We start from the raw sequence: 18,203 nt of genomic DNA, 5'->3' as shown, positions 1-18,203 counted from the left end.
CAAAGCCTTTGTATTTAAAATGTGAATAATGTATTCATTACAAGCAGGAATATTAAGAATCTGTTTCCAGAGATCAAAATTTCTTTGTCCTTCATGATGCTTTCTAAATAAAGCTATAGAAAAGAATACTATGTATTCAGTAGGCAGTGGTGTTCATCTTGCTTTTACCAAAAGGACCTTGATCTTACACCTCCGTTTATCGACATCTCTTATAAGAATGTCAGCGGGAACTTCGCTATTTCTCCACTAATAACACAGGACGAAACAATATTACAACTGCTGCTCTTTGTGTAGTAATCATTTTGATATGCTGTTGTTTGGATACTTGCACGGAGCACTCATTACAAACCCTATTCTACCGAATAATAAGAGTACCTGCAGGACTCTTTACTTTTCAAAGAAAAATAAAAAGGGCAGCTTTATTCAGAAAAAAAGGAAAGGAAATTATTTTCCTTCCTTTTTATTGTTGTACGCAAATATTTTGTTTTCCACCTGCCTTCTGCTTATGTATACGTTTTGTTGAATGTATTTAAGGTGTATACTATGATATGAAACACATATGGATACGAAAAATTAATCATTTCATTGTACTCAGTCATGTTTTTGTGGCAAGAACCATTGAAATCTACTCATTTATGATGCCTCTCCAAATTTTATCTATAGCTATCTGTAGAAAAGTTTCATCTATAGCTCTCATGTTGTACACTAGATCTCTAGACACGTGTGCGACTACATATCTGCATCTTTCAGCAAACATACCTCATTTTCTCCTCTCTCACTCAACTGTGTCAGCTACTGTCTGGTGTTCTCTGTCCCTGAATGTGAACTTTATTTCACATGTAAGTAGGATCATGTAGTGTTACAGAGGGATTACAGTTACTTAAATAAAGTAAGGAGTACATTTCGTTTGAACGGAGTTACCCCCCCCTCCTTCATTTTCTCCAACTCCCCTTTCCCCTGGTCCCTCCAAGTTGTAAAGTTCATTTCCAACATAGTGTTTAGTGAGTATCACTGTCACCTTGGTTCACCCTGTGTCCTACTATTTCTGTGATTTCCTTTCCTTTCCCCATCAGATAATCAGGGTACAGAAATTTAAAAACACACACAAAAACCGTGACAACAGGGAATAAACCAAAGGAAAAAAGAGAGAAAACAAAAGAAAGAACTGCAAACAATAAACAAAAACCCTCTTGTTTCCATTTCTTAGAGTTCATTTTGGTAAGTGTCACTTAATATATATATATATATATATATATAATATCCTGGGGCTTGAACTCAGGATCTGGGTACTGTACCTGAGCTTCTTTTGCCCAAGGCTAACTTAAGCCACAGTGCCACTTCAGGTTTTTCATTTCTGTTTATGTGGTCCAGAGGAATCAAACCCAGGACTTCATGCATGCTAGGCAAACACTCTACCACTAAGCCTCATTCCCAGCCTGGTCATAAATATTTAACAGTTGTTGCTATAATGAATTATTTATGCTGTCCATTCCTCTTCTAGATTTCTCCACATTTGTAATCCTTCATCATGATGTAGGACTCATCTCTTTATTTTCATGTAATTGAAAATGAACCACTTGCAAATACTTTATCAATTTGCCAGATTGGTCCAGGAAATACCTAAGATTCTCTTGTTGTGCAGCTGTTCCTAAAGCTACCTAAACTGGTTTTCATCTTGGATGCCCTTACAGAAATTATCCAGCTAGGCTTACAAAAACTTTTTTTCTCTTACATTGATGACTTCTTGGTTAATGTTTTTGAATCTTGTATTGGATTTATTTGAATTCCAACAATGGCTGAAATTTTGATACAAAACATTAATAATTCATAATATTATGCCATGTTCATTTTATTTTAATAAATTCTAGCCATTCAATTACAGAGTCAGGTTACTGTGATCCTAAGATGTTTTGTAGTTCAAGTATTGTTTATCCAATTGGAAAAGTAAGCTTTATGAAAGGAGTGACATTAATCAAGATTCATTTTACTCGTAAACTGACATGTTGAATTGAAACCCTTTAGTAAAACTATTTAAAGATAATAACAATAAATAAATAATACAATGGTATTCAACACCAAAAATCTAAGTTTTTCTTTTCCTTTTTAAGAAAAATAAACCACATGTGAATGAAATGAATAATATCACTCATATTTTTAGGCAGGTAATAAATGAAGCTGTCCAGTAATTATAGCGAACATAACAATGTAGAGATAAATACTACTTTCAGCTCCCATTAGTGATTAATCATCATAAGGATTCTAGGTCTAGATAGAAATGCATAAAAGCACACACACACACACACACACACACACACACACATACACACACACACAGACACACACAGAGATAAAAAATAACCATTGCTTGAATTCCCAATGGTGTCTGATAACTTATTCCAATAGAACACATTGTTTCTTTTCTTAAAACAGAGCTTTTCTTAGAATTCATTTCCATTTGGATGTTTTAAATAGACATGGTAATAGAATGTATAATGAATAACTTCTATAGTTTGCTTAAAAACTCTTTTACACTTCTCTATGTAGCAAGTAATATCATATTTTGAACACATTTTTAGCATTTTTATTTAATACCACCTTTGTTTTTTTAATGCCAGCTCTTTTACAAATTACATAATTTTTCCCCACACCTTACTTCTCTGAGTTAATTCCTTAAGGTAAATATTTTCTACAAATTGTAAAAACACTGTTGTGTTCTTTCCCAACAGATTCTTCATTTATATGTCTTACTTACTTCACTTAATATAAAGTCCTTAAGACTAATCCACATTGAGGAAAATGGTAAGCTGGCATTCATTTTAGTGTTCTCTGATATTCCATCATGAAAATCTTACAGTTTCATTACTTCTGTATCTGCTAATAGACCCTTAAGCTATTTCTCTGTCTTTGCTATTGCAAATAATTTCATAATGATGCAGAATTTCTGCCATTGAACAAATACCGCGAAATCATTCTAGCTGCAAGCATATCATTTAGCTCTGTCATGGAGAACTACTGAAAACTTGATTATCATCCTCAATAATTTACTGATACAGTGTATTTATTGTCATCAAGAAACTGTCATACTTACTTAAGATACTTTATCTCATCGATTGCCTTCAACTGAAATACTGAAAATTACATAAGTGCAAGTAAGTGATTACTTGTTCTCAATTATCCTGGTCATCTTAAGAATAATTTGTGAGTTAGAATTCGATAAAACAAAACAATATCAAGAGCTAGAATGACCAATTAAATCAGATAGTCTACATATAATTCTTCATAATAATAATAAATTACCTAATCATAATATATCATGTCATAGTAAGCTATTACTAATGCCTATGATCATAAAAAACTGACCTATTTGCATATTCTCCAGTATGCTGGGTTTGATTAATAAAAGACCAAGCTCTCTCTAGTATCAAAGGACACGTACACACACCTATTTTGATTTGCTAAACCAACATATGTCTCACACAAAACAGATTTATGGAGACAATAATTAAACCAACATGTTCTTTAGGTATAAATTTATAGCTATTTCTAAAATTATCTGAAAATTTTGACAAAATAATTTCCATAGTAATGTTCAAATTACACTTAAAATTATATACTGTCACAGGTTGAAGTAAATATACATTGCCCCTCTACAGACAATATTTCCCAACAGTATAAATATGTATTTAGTGAAATATATTTAATTTCATTCATTGAAATAATATTATACATAATCAAGAAACTTTTCAGAAAGGATAACCTTTAAACAATTTCTTTATAATTACTAATGGCCTATACAACTTATTTCCTCACAATTTAAAAACAGTGGTATTTCCTTTTAATTAAATAGCTTTAAATATAAGTTGATTCCTGTTTCAACATTCTACAGCATCTACAATAACAATAATATCTTATAGGATACACAATCAATATAATTTGGAACAGAAAGATTTTTATATGAAGACTATTCTGATCAACATAGAAAGAATTTGTCAAAATAGTTAACACATTTTCAGATTAAGGAGATCAAAATAGGCCCCCTCACATACAAATAATGTATGAAATATAATGTTTATTACTAATTGTAATTTAATCAATAAAATATGAAGACATAGTTATAAAAATAATGTCCTCTGAGATATGATTTATTAGAGAAACTCATTTATTGGAGAAAACAAGATATGATCAGAGATGTAGTTTATCTTGTAATATGTCTCAAATATCTCACAGACACAATTTTTTAAAATCTAGGAGATCCTGACCAAAATACCACAAACAACTATTGTCCTGGGCTGACCTGGAACCAAATTCCTTCTAATTTCAGTTTCCAGAGTAATCTGAAGCTAAATCTTTCAGAGAAATATTTTAAAGGACTGCCTAAGATTTGACATTGAATGCATAAGCAAATTTATGTTACACTTAGAGCAAATAAGTTATTGTTCTTATTATTGCTAATAACTAGAATAGAATAATGATGACAGCTGACATTTTTTTCTGTCAGTCACTTTCATCAAGCATTCTTTTTCACAACTTTGCAAACTAAATGAAAATCATACATTATTTGTGCTTATTAATTTGATCAAATGTACATTTGAGCATTGCTTCTTAACTCATTTTAAAAAGATTTGTGAACAAATTTACATTTATATCATCTCACATTTGCAGGAAAATATTGATGAATACTATAAAGTACAATAGTATGTATAATCGATTTTGAACTATTTATGAAATTTTCTTACTCTTAAGCACAGCTACAAGATAATAACAAGAGACTTCTTTTTTTTCACAAACATTGTGCATTAATCAATTCAGGATCTTTTATATTAGCAAACTACTATTATTTAATATATACGTCATGGTAAAATGTGTCTCAGGGTTGTACCTTTCATCATATTTTGCACTGAGCTCCTGTCCACATACAATGATACATTGTTCTTACATGTGTCTCCCTATTTTTTTTAAATATTTTTATTGTAAAGATACTGTACAGAGGGGTAACAGTTACATGAGTAAGGTAATGAGCATGTTTCCTTTTGAGTGTTGTTACCTCCTCCTTTGTTTTTCCCCTACCATCCCATCCCTCCCCACCTCCCCAATACCTCCCCACATTGAAATTTTAAAGTTTGTTTTCAATGAGTGTCTTCTATATTTCATTGCTACAATGAAAGTGTTACAATATTTGTTTATACATATAATGTATATCTACAAGATGTATATGCATATATTGTATGAAAATCTTGTATGTACACTGGAATCAAATACAGTGACAACAAGGGTTATACCACAGAGGGAAGAACATACAAAAGAAACAAAAAATCATATAGTACATTAACAATAACAGCAACAAAGGAAAAACCTCTTGTGTCCATATCTTGGGGTTCATTTTGCTTAGCATCATCTTATACAGTCATATGTACATAGATTTTTGACCTTTTCTGCTTGTCTGGTAAGATTATCCTAGACATATACTAGTTACTTCAAATAAGAGAAACCATGGGACCTATGTTTTTTTGGGCCTGGCTTACTTCATTTAATATAATTTTTTCCAAGTCTTTCCATTTCTTAACAAATGTGGCAATGTCATTCTTTCTGATGGAGGCATAGAATTCTTGTGTGTGTGTGTGTGTGTGTGTGTGTGTGTGTGTATCTTTTTCTTGTTCCATTCATCTACCGAGGGGCATTTGGCTTGGTTCTATATCTTAGCTATGTTAAATAATGCTGTAATAAACAGAGTTGTGCTGTTGTGTGATCATTTGGGTAAATGCCCAAAAGTGGGATTGCTGGGTCATAGGGGAGCTCTATGTGGAGTCTTTTGAGGAACCTCCATACTGCTTTCCAAAGTGGTTGAACAAGTTTACACTCCCACCAACAATGCAGTAAGGTTCCCTTCTGTCCACATCCCCTCCAGCATCTGCTGTTATTAGAGTTCATGATTATAGCCATTCTAACTGGGGTGAGGTGGAATCTCAATATTGTTTTGATTTGTATTTCTTTTATGGCTAGAGAGTTTGAACCTTTCTTCATGTGTCTATTGGCCATTCTTTGTTCCTCTTCGGACTGTCTATTCTTTAATAGAAATTTTCATAACATCAACAGTTTTAAGAAGCAAAGGCACCTCTATTTTTATAAAATATTCACTTGTTTGGTTTTGTGGTGCTTCCCCTTCATGCTATTTTTATGAAAGTGTGTTATGTAAGAGATATATTTCTCCTTAAATTATTATAGCAGAGACAATCTCATATCCCTGTGCAGAATATTTGTTACCTTTACTTTCCTTACTTATTGAAGTTGATTTCTTTTCTGCCACAATGATACTATATTTCTACTTTACGTAATAAGTGTTATACACAATTGTTTCTTTTCAAAGAGTAGCTTTGATTAACTGGGTTCTTCCTTTAAGAATGGTGATAGTCTAAATGCATTATTCCTTCTATGTTTAATTGTCATCCTTTCTGACAAAAGCATTAGTTCTGGGGAGCAACCCAGAAATTGTTATATCACTTACTGGTTTCAAATCATCTTACAAATTCACTTGTTTTAATGCTCACACTTTCTCAGATTTAGCAATCTCAGAAATATTTAGCTCCCTGTATGCTAACTCTCTTCACATCTTTTTGATATCTCCCACTATGTTTTTTAAAATATATATATACTTTATTCTTATTTTGTGATATAACAGGATGGTAAAGGATATATATATATAACAAGATGGTATATCCCCTTCTGCAAACTGAATCCTACATCCAGTCATTTCGTCTTGTACTTGGACAAAGTATTTCAAAACAGTACCTGGTTGTAAAGTGTGCCAATGGTTGATAGAAATTATGCCCCCAGAACCTGAATTGTTAAGCTAAGATATACAACAAACTCTAGATGAGATGGGAAAGGAAGCATAACATAAAGTTATCAATGGCTAACCTTATAGTATGTTCATTTAATAATTGCTCACAGCCATTTTACAAAAGCACAGAGCATCCAAAATCTATAAGAGAGGAATTAATATGCAATGTTGGTCCTTTGAAAAACACAATCATAATTTTCTAAATTTTATGGCTACCAAAATTAGTTAAAAATCAAAATATATGCATAATAAAAATTTTACTCATCAGTTTTAATTTGAAAATATAATATTTATTTGTGAAGGATGATAGATCAGACAATATTGGTGTTATTTTTGTGAGCTCCAGCAAAAAGAAGGAATAAACTGATTCATAAAGTAAAGAAAATGTTCACATCATCATAGTGAAAGTGAAAAAGTTCCCTAAGGCAAACAAAAAAATGTGATATCTGGGTTGGGAATGTGGCTTAGTGCATGAAGCCACAGGCTCGATTCCTCTCATAAGCAGAAAAAGCCAGAAGTGGCACTGTGGCTTAAGTGGTAGAGCGCTGGCCTTGAGCAAAAGAAGCTCAGGGATAGTGTCCAGGCCGTAGGATTGGCAAAAAAAAAGTAATATCTAAGAAAAAAAGTTTTTTGGGGGGGAGAAAGGAAATTGTATAGATTTTGTTTAGATAATTTAGATAGAATCCAATATAAAGACAAAGTATCCTGATAAGCTTCAAGTAGATTATTTGGGCAAAAAGAAGCTACTGTAAATTCCTTTTAATTTTATAATTTCTTCCTTTACCTCTGGGTTACTTAAATATGTTGCTTAATTTTCACTTGTCAGGTAAATTGATTTTTAATGACTTTAAACATTTCAATGAGGTAGTTTATTGCTTATTCTGGTAACAAAAGAATGTACATTGTGTTTATTATTGGTTGTACAAGTCTATAAAAGTACTCGGTCACCTGGATTGACCCTGTGTCTGAACCTGCTGTTTTTAAATCTAAACGTGGTTGTCTCCCATTATTGACAGTGAAGTGTTGTGGCGTTGACTACTTACTGGTGAAATTGTCCATCTCTCCCCCCAGTACTGTTATTTCACCATTTATGTATTTTGAGGGCACAGCTTACTTAGTAGGGGAATTCTTGTTTGCAGTTATGTCTTCTTAATGAATTGATGCTTTCGTCATTAGAAAATATATCTCATTTTTTCTCATGACATGTTTGTTCCCACCATTGATTTGTGGAAGATAATGATGGCCAGTCCAGCATTCTGTGTGCGCTGTTTGATGCTCTGTTTATTTTTTAATTGGTGCATTGAACACTTACATTCAAATTTACGTCTGACCAACTCCACCACTTTCCCCGCTTCACCATCCGCACACGCTCAGTCAAAGCACATAATCAGATGTGAGTCCTCTCATGTTCTCGACATGAGTCTCCACAATAGTCGCGTTATGCAATCAATCTATATTTTGAGCATCAGATAAATTGCTTAAGAAAAACGTGGTAAATATATACTACTCAGACTCACAAAAGGAACTGTCATTTGTGGCCACAAGAATAGAATTTGTGCGTATTCTGCTCAGTATGTCAAGGACAGAAAGACAAGAAACATGTTGTCACTTATATAGAGAGCAAGCACACAGATGCAGAATAAAGGAATGGCAGGTACCAGTGAGAGGAGATAGGAATCTTGGGGATGGTCATCGAATAATACAGTCTCAGTTAGAAAATAGGAAGAATTTGTATTGACTTTATAAGATCTATTGTGTGGCAGAATTGATCTAGTGAACGTTAGTGTATTATACATTTCAGTTACTGAAGTCTATGTCTAATCATCTCACCTTATGTGATGCATATTTGTGGTGATGGATTTCTTCATTAGTTTGATTTAATTATTTTAAAGTGTCTTCATATATCATAGCATCATTTTGTACCCAGTCAATATATGTGACTATAAGTGGTCAGTTCATCAGTTTTAAAAAGCGATATCATCAAATAAACATCATTTTCATCATCTTGCCTGGGTGTGAGAGTTTAGAGAGAGAATAAAAATACTAATTAAAGATCACTCACAAAGATAAAGCATACTTTAGTTTCTATTACGTAGTTAACATAGTCCCTGAAGTGTTAAAATAGCAAATCATAGAAAGATATGAATAATATGAAAGTATCATTAGTCGTTCAGTATTAACATTATGATCATCTGTTCTTAGTTGGGTTGCATTGTGCTATTTTACATAACTATTATTATTTGTATGATAATTCAGTTGTAAAGAAATTCTATAGAGTGTTTTTTACCTAAGAAGTTTGTACATATTTATTGACATGACAGTTTATTATGTATAATATTCTATATTACAATCTGGTATATTTAACTTTATCTCTGTAAGTAGACATTCCAAATGTTTTATTTTTAATATAAAAGTTATGTACTGAGTGGTTAGAGTTACATATGTCAGGTAATGAGTACATTTCTTTTTGAACAATGTTAGCCTTTCCTTTCTTCTCACCCAGTTTTTCCATCCCATTGCTACCCATGTTTGATAGTTCATTTATAACAGTGTCTAGTGAGTACCAATGCTAAATTTGTTTACCTTTGTCCCTCTATTGCTGTGTCCCCCTACCTTCCCAAAAGTAGATAAATGAACAAACAAGACGAAAACAAAAGAAAACAAAAATAGCAACAAGGAAAAACCCTCTTATGTCCATTCCTGGAATTCTTTTCGATAAATATTATTTTATATGAACATATGTACACAAGTATTGCACTTTGTGTTCTTCTCCTAAGAATAATTTTTATTTATTCTATTTTTCACATATTTAGATAAAATTTAGGATAATTTTAAAATAAGTTTATATTCTTTTCTTATTAATTTAGGACTTTTCCTAAGATTTTCTTTTCTAAAATTACTGGACCTTAATATACTTTTCTATCATATATATTTTAATTTGATTCTGGTCAAAACAGGAGCAGAAGATTAGTTTTTATCATGTAGTTATATTTTACATAGGTACATTCTACCCCAGGAGATTATTTTACAAATAGGCAGAGCATAGGACTTTTTCAAATAAAACATGTTTCAATTGGTTAAATAAACACTTGATAAAATGGACAAATACAATTTGCATTGCGAGTTTAATAATGCATGGCCATTAGACTTTACTATTTTGCATTGAAATTCTATAGCATTCTCCTTTAGATAAATCATTTAATATAATAGATATATATGAAGGCTTCTCTTTGACTCAAATAAATACTATAAGGTGGTTTTGTGGTTGTGGTTGGGAAGGAAGTGTGTATAATGCTGCCTGATATCCTGGAGGAGTGAAACATCACTAGTATTTGTAAGAGAATCATCCTTTTGGTCACTAGTATAGTCTGCATCTGTTTTCTTTTGCAAAAAAAAAAAATGGCCAATGATACATAACGAACAAGTCAGTTTCATGTCGTGGGTCTGGAAGTTGGGAGGTCTCAGATCCAGGCATGTCCATGAGTGAGGTCCTTTTTTCCTGGAGGAGATTGGTTTCAAATCCCAAATTGTCAAGGCATCAGATCTTGTAATGAATCCTTCCGAGAGACAGAGAGAGGCAGGCTGGTCTTTCTAATGGATCCCTCTGGAGATAGCCTAGCACTCCTGTCAACCGATGGGACTAATCCATTCGTCTGGGCAGAGCTCTTAAGATCCATCCATCTCTTACATTTTTGTCTCACTCATCTCTCACTTCACAACAGGGATTAAATTTCAACATGAGGTTTTTTAAGGACATTGCAACCACACCAGATTCCATGTAATGCTTACTGGAACACTTACACTTTAAAAAAATATTGTAAAGGTGATGTACAGAGAGGTACAGGTAATGAATGCATTTGGTGTCAGTGTCACCTCCTCCCTTTTTTTCTCCCATTTTTCCCTCCTGACCTCCTGTCCTCCCCAAGTTGTATAGTTCCTTTCCAACATAGTATCTAGTGAGTATCACCGCTCAATTAGTTCAGCCTTTGTCCTTTCTGTTTCCCCTTTTCCCCCCTAAATCTGGTAAACATACATACAAGACAAAGGGTACAGGAATAAAAAATCAGTGACCCAAAAGGGGGGGAAACAGAAGAAAAACTTGCAAACAGTAAAACAAAAAAAATCTTGTTTTCCCATTTCTTGGAATTCATTTTGATAAGCATCATTTTATGTGATCATTGCATGTAGCTCTTGAGCCCTTCTTCCCCGAAGAATATCCCCTTTGGTCTCGCTGTGGGAATATTTAGAGTTCTGCTTAATTTATCATGTCCAAGTATAATTTCTTTGGTCTTTTACTATCTATTGGATATACTTGTAGAATAAGCAAAGCCATACCTATTCTGCCCATCACTTCAATAGTTAGGTTTATGTATATTCCCTGATATCAGCAACAAAATCTTAAAGAAATCATTAAATAATAAATAATGTCTTAAAGAAAATGAAAAAGCAGGATCTATAAATAATATACTGAATCATAGATAATCACTGGAACTCATGAAAACATTTCCTTTAATTGTAAAAGTCTATTTAACACTCACATTTACATATGTGATTATTAATGCTCAGTACCCTATAATAAAATTACTGTGACAAAATAAATAAGGCGATTGAAAACCAAATGACTAGTGTATCTTCCTGGAAAGGAAAATGAAATTCATATTATGTTAATATATTTGGCCTAAAAGGTAAGTTGATGCCACGAATAGTTGAATAGTAGTCAAAGGAGCCCATCCATTGTTTATGGAGTGTGGTCTGTTTGTCACAAAGGAATTTATGAAATGAATTGAATAATGATGAGAGATCTTATAACTCTTGCACCAGATTGTAAATGATCTTACCCAGGTGGATGCTACTGGTTGAGGTTTGAGTTGTTTTTTTTTTTTTTTCTCATGGCACTTAGGTTGAGGCTTGTGAGATATTAGAAGGTGGAAATTTAATATGACTATGGATGTTTAGCTGTGAAATCTTTGGGAAGTGATTGGAGCTCTCCGGATTGGATGACTTTGTAAGGAAGGGGACCTGTGTACACACATGCTCTCTGTCTCTCACTGCAAAGTCTGGAGGAACAAACCCATCCCCAGTTACAGGTTCTCTGCCCTGGAACAGAATGAGGAGCCAAAATAAAGTTCCTTTCACAAAGACTTTCAGTTCTGGCATTGTGTCATTGGCAGCAGAAAAGACACTACTACAACACATTTCAAGGCACTTAATGCTGTAAAGATTTGCTGTAATTATTGGGAAAAAGAATTGTCCTTGAACACTGTGGCAGATTCATGGTGAAAATAACAGCATTCATCTTCTGGAGACTTGTGTGCGATAATGCCTCACTCTATATTTAAACAGGGTCGTCTGAATCTGCCGAAACTATAGCATATAAGATTAAGGGATGTTTCAGTGGTAGCATGGAGACCTGCATCTTTCTGACATGTAGAATGCTTGTCTCTGCTGCAGCTACTGAGCAAGTCTAGGCAGAGTAGCAGATGACTCAAGACCAAAGCAGCCTACACCTTTGCACACACTCAGGACAGATAATTGCATCCATTTTCTGGAACCTAAAAACAGATCTTTAAAATAGAAATAAATCGTCATGTGTCACTGAAATAGGAGGGATGCTTTCTGATCACTTGCCCCAAACATAAGGATTACATTAGAAACTTCTCACATAATTTTCTTAACAATCTTGATTACAGGACAATAGATTAACCTAAGAAAATGGGATATCCAGTTGGCACGATTCTCAGAACAATGCAGTTTCTGTGGAGTTGGGGTTATCACCAACATTTTGTGTACGCTTTGTCTTCTGTGTGTTATATGTTCAGGTTTCATATAAATAAATGATTTAACAGTACATGACTTTATAGACTGTGTGATCACTTCCTACTGTCGGTTCTGAATTCATACAGACTGTTTTGATTGAGAAATGGCTCAAAGGTGTTTACTTGTTTTCATTTTCATAACAAATATCAGAATAGCCACGAGGAGAAAAATCCTTAGCGAAAACCATTCCCCAAATAGTGGAAAGATAAAAAGGAATGAGCCTGGTGAGAATCAACCACCTGAAACAAGTCCATTAAAGTAAGAAAGAAGGAAGGATGTGCGTAGGATAGGTATAAAGCAGAAACAGATGGGCAGAAATACAGCCAGGCCTTTTAGAGTTGACTGTCAATGTCAATAGGTTTAACTTTTTAGTTGTCAAATGTGGTTTTCTCAAAAGCAGGCCCTTGATAAAGATCTATGGGTATTAATTTGAGATAGTAGACAGTATTAGAGTGCATGTAGGAGCCAGGCAGAACTTCAGGAAATTAAAGTCCCATTTTCTGTGGACTACTTAAGGATAGTAAATTGGGTCCCTACAAGAGATACTTCAGAGTAAGCAGTTGCTATATCTCTAGAACTCCTGAGGCTGAAGGCCAGAGAACTGGGAACTTAACTGTCTGGTACTTTCAATCTCTCTGCATCAGAGAAAGCTCTCAGCTGGCAATACCAATTTTTTTCTCCTAAAAAGATATTAACATTATCAAAACCAATGAATACTGGTGGTGCGCCAATCAGCTTCTGCTCTACTCATTAAGAAACAAAATCTTTAGAATGCCTAACTTTGTTTATAAAATAACATGATTAACTTGTACATAGGATCCAGGCTCCATTCACTACTTCTTAGTTGGCTAGAGTGTGTACTATGGGTTACTTTCTTTTGAAAGCCTAGAGTTACTGACAGTTTGATATTGGAGGTATAGGGCTTTTGACTTTGCCTTAACTACTTGCATGTTTGACACTTCTAATCTGTCTTCCTAAGTGTACCTTTCTTCTCAAACTTCCTTTAAATGTAAATAGATTTTAAATTACTTATATTTAAATAGGTCACACATTAACCGCAAATTGTACCATGCTCGCTAAATCAAAGACCAAGGCAGTATGAGCAAAGAAACTCTTCAATTACATCAAGTGAGAACTAGACATGTGAAAGAGTCCAGGATTTCAAAGTTCTGGTTCCGATTCAGAAAATTAGTAAAAATGCTAATTCCTATTTCTCTAATGAATCTATTCTCTTGAATTAATGACTAAATTGCAAACGATCATTTCAAAAGGCATTTATGAGTATCTTCTCCTTTCTGTATGTTCATTTTTTCAGCTTCTCCCATGGATTGTTCAGTATCCAATGGATACACAAAGTCCTTTCTTTTCGTACATTCATTATATCTCTGCTTCCTTTGTTTACTGAAACTCCTAACTAATTTCATTTTCAACAAAACTGATGCTTGGAGGATCCGATCTTGACCCACGCCCTGGCAACATACAGTCCATCTATCTTCAAGACTGTCCGGATGAACTTAGTCACTAATAAATAGTAACCGAGGTGAAAAATCAGTGACATCAATCCCAAACATCATCTCTAAATTAAAATACAACGATGGTCCAAGTTGTATCCAATCCAAATATGCCTAATAATGGTTCCATGCTCCCGAAGCATCCCTAGCTTGTGAGTCTATTCGTCAAGTCCAACCAGCTATGGCTTCAGGGAGTACAAAGTGTGGAGAATGTAAGTCTGAGACTGCTTTTACTGGTAGAACAACTCTAACTATTTTATCTGCATCTGTTATGAAGAAAAATATATTACCATGGATCTTTTAAGCCCAGACCAGACATTTGAACTGTCATTTTCACCTCTGATTTCCATCAAGGTTCACAAAGCTTTTAAAGGCACTCAGTAATGTATCCTGTATATCAAGATCCACAAAAGGCACCGTTTCTGTTCTACAGGGGTGAGAGGCAGAGCGCCGGACTCTTTGTAGTCCTCGACCAGGGAGTTCAAAAGCACCAACAAAGGACTTTTATGCAGCCAAGGACTTTTTTCTATGACTTTTATTCTGAGCAAAATGTATTCAGCCAAGGAAGAATAGGAAATAGTGGTCTTAAAATAATTTCTGCAGCAGAAACTAGATTTCAAATGATATAATGAACTAATGTGCAATAAAGAGATGGAAATAATTAGCTCAGACAAGACATTTGATATAGTTAGTAAAACCGATCTATATTTTATGCTGTCCCTCTAAAAGGGAATATATGGATCATTGAATAGGCTTTGAAAGCTATAGAAAAATGTACATATGTGTCAACTATTAGAATAACATCATATATGTATAGGCCAGATTAGAATTTAAATGTTTGTTCTTTTGTATGTCTAAGACTATGTTATTTTCATCAAAGAAAATTGTTTTTAATTTTACTGCAGAGATGTTATTCAGGATTCACAGGGGTGTGGATACACTTTACGGAATGTAGATGCAGTGAAACTGTCACATGTATATCACAACAGGACTAGAATTAAGTCTGAAAAATGAGAAATTGACCTGCTTTGTCTAAAACATGGGAGTTGTTCTGGGGATGGAGTTTGCAGAATTTTAGGACATTGATTTTGCTTGGCATGGAATTAGTGACTTGTCTGTACTGTTACGGAGGACTAGAGTTAATAGTTATAAAATTTTGGTTTATTTCACATTAGGATAAATTTTAGAAACTGGACATCTATTGCCCAGGAAAGCAGCTTATAATAACAGTTCCTATCACAAACTAGTTTCTTTAATGAGGATTCTTCAACTATGGGATTCAAACAGTAAGTTATAAAAGAGAACATAGCAGTCTGCCACACTTTATATAAGGCATGATATAATTTGGATGTGTCCCTAAAGGCATGGTATTTCCTCCTTAGTTTTGGGAGATGCTGAAATTGAATCTGTTGCAATGTCTCTAGCAGTCAGGAATACTTTCAAGCTGGCTCAGCGGATGGCACTGGTTGTTTCTACATAGCCAGTTCTAGCATCTAAGAAATACTAAACGTACACATTCAGCACTGGCATTTAAGCTCATTCATTGGCTGTTCACAGACACATAGTATCCATAAATATTTTTGACTTGCGAAAGGAACTTTCTTGAAACAATTCTAATTTGAGAACAATAAACTGTTCTTATTCCACTGAAAAATGTGAGTACCAATATAGCAACTCCAAATAAAATAAAAAGCAAAGTCATTTTCAATAAATCATTTCTAATTACTTTGTATATTCCTGAGGAGAAAGTAGGGAATTAGTCACAGGCTGATTCTATATAATCTTAGTGACTTAGGAGTCTTGCACTATCAAACGGTCAAACACTAAAATAACAAAAAGTTTCCAAGAAATACTTGGTTGCTGTTTTAACGCGTTTTCTCTTTATTCAAAAGTTTTCCTTTCTTCTCTCTTTCTTCTTTTATTTTGCTTAGACAGGCTCTTGTTCTGTGGTCCCACAGGCGAACAAGGCAAGCGCTTCCTGCTTCAGCCTCCTGAATCTGAGCTAACAGGAAAGCGTCGCTGCGCTTCACGGCATTTTATTTGCAGAATCGCCTTTTTCTCTGTTGTTCACCAATTAACCTATCAGTCATGAATCACAACACAATTGCACTGTAATAAGGGGGATGCTCATCCATATGGGATGAACCTTGGGCTGCAGAGGCTCTCATGGTCATTAATGTGATGATGTGCAAAAGAGAAGTGAAAAAAGTAACACAGAGAGCTGGAGCAAGAGACAGAATCTAATTGGGCGAAATGAAAGTGCATGAGTGAATGTTGATACCTCTGGAAAAACATAGCAGGACGGGCTGAGTTTGGTAGAAATTGTCAGTTTTGTTATGCAGCCTTTCTTTCTTTCCTTCCTTCCTCTTTCTTTCTTTCTTTCTTTCTTTCTTTCTTTCTTTCTTTCTTTCTTTCTTTCTTTCTTTCTCTTTCTTTTTCTTTCTTTCTCTTTCTTTCCCTTCCTTCCTTCCTTCCTTCCTTCCTTTCTTTCTTTCATTCTTTCTTTTTCCTTTCCTTTCTTCCTTTCCTATTTCTTTATTTCTTCCTTCCCTCTTTTTAATTTTTGTCTTTTCTCCTCCCTCCCCCTCTCTCTTTCCTCTCAATCTGACACACAGACTTTTCTGGGTTTTTTGTTTGTTTGTTTTGTTTTCATTTAAAAAAGTTATTTCTTGTGCTGTGAGTGAAATCCATGACCTCATGAATTTGGTAAATAACAGTTTATGGCATCTATCTGTATAGCATTGTTGAAAAGAGTTTCAAATCACATTGGATTGGAATTACTGGAGTTGCAGGCCTTTCTTTATGTTTTCTCTGTCACCAACATCTTTTATATCATTGGTCAAATAGCCACTTTTGATTAAGTATAGGTGTATATTTTAAGAAATTTGTATTAGAATCATTTACATTCTAGGGTTTGATACTCAAAGTTAATTAATTCTGTGTGTTTTCCAAGAGAAGAACAGAAACAATTAATTGATGAATTTTTAACATAGTTAATATCTTTGGCACTTTAATTTATAAACTATATCTTTTAAAAGTAATGATTCTTTCATATTGAAACCATACTCTTGTGCTGTAGAAACAATTCCAGCTATGTCCTGGGTATTCAGATATAAGGCAGTATTGATCAAATACATGCACTAAAGCTTCTAGAAAGTGTAAATAAGCTAATACTTGATATAAATAATAATGATAAATTCTAAGTTTATAGTGATTTAAATAAAAATATAAATTCTCCTCTAAACTTATTTTTAACTAGTAAAGAGGTACCCGGCAAATTGCATACTCTTTTACCAACAATTTCTTGACTGTAAATTCTATTTTGACTATGTATGCCTAAGCTGATGTATTATTTATATTTTATTTTATACTTACTTTAAAGAAACATCTAATTAAAACTTAATTACTTACAAGACTAGAGTTAACATTCCGTAAGTAGCCATTTCAACCTGGCATAAAAAATACACCAAAAGACTTTGATATGAATCCAGTTCCAAAGTCTTATTTTAAAGGAAAACTTGGTTATCACAAAAATTTCCCGATATACTACATTTTCCTCTGCACTTGTAAGGTCAAGCTGCAATTTCTTCTTGAGGCTGAGATATTGAAATGGTGAGATGAAGGACAAAGGGTGAATCAAGGCAACAGCAATCCTCACAAGACACTGTGTTGGAGATGAACTTTGCAACATGAGAGGAGAAGAGAGTTGGGGGGAAGGAAAGTGGGAGAAAAACAAGGGACCCCTTCCATGTTCATGAAGAAATGTACTCATTACCTCACCATGCGATTGTAACCCCCCTGTACATCACCTTGACAGGAAAATTAAATTTAAAAAATAAGAATTCGTTACGAATTTTGCAGTCTACAGACACACAAACACACCAACATACATGTGCTTACCTTATCATGTTAAGATGTTTACCTGACACAAACGTTCCATAAATACATTTTTATTCTCCTGGGTTGAGAGGTCCGAACTAACATGCATTCCTTGCAATGTGAATTTTGTTTTTGCAGAAATATACTATGAGAAGTTA

This window comes from Dipodomys ordii, unplaced genomic scaffold (genome assembly GCF_000151885.1).
Source record: "Dipodomys ordii isolate 6190 unplaced genomic scaffold, Dord_2.0 Scaffold40, whole genome shotgun sequence".
NCBI classification, from domain to species: Eukaryota; Metazoa; Chordata; class Mammalia; order Rodentia; family Heteromyidae; genus Dipodomys; species Dipodomys ordii.
The sequence above is the reverse complement of the archived record's forward strand: the minus strand, read 5'-3'. Positions refer to the sequence as shown.